Raw genomic sequence first — 301 nt, 5'->3', positions numbered from 1 at the left:
GGATTGACTGAGCAGGATGAATATTAGGAAGCACCATCTGGTTTTGATAGCACCGAGTATATTAACTCATCTGTTAATTTTTGACACATCATTGATTTATTTATATAGAAAAATTGCATCCTGTTTTTCTGTTGATGTTTGCCATTATGAAAAAAAATTGGATGGCATTTTTTTTTAAAGACATTCTTCATTGGTTTAAGACAGAGTGATGCTTCCAAAGATACTTTCATTTTCTAACTTCTATTTTCCAAGCTATAAAGTCCTCTCTTAAAAAGAAGTTACATCAGTGTTTTAAGGAAAT

This window comes from Fukomys damarensis, unplaced genomic scaffold, assembly GCF_012274545.1.
Source record: "Fukomys damarensis isolate Sample0158 unplaced genomic scaffold, DMR_v1.0_HiC HiC_scaffold_35, whole genome shotgun sequence".
In the NCBI taxonomy this organism is placed as follows: domain Eukaryota; kingdom Metazoa; phylum Chordata; class Mammalia; order Rodentia; family Bathyergidae; genus Fukomys; species Fukomys damarensis.
Note: the sequence above shows the minus strand (reverse complement) of the source record.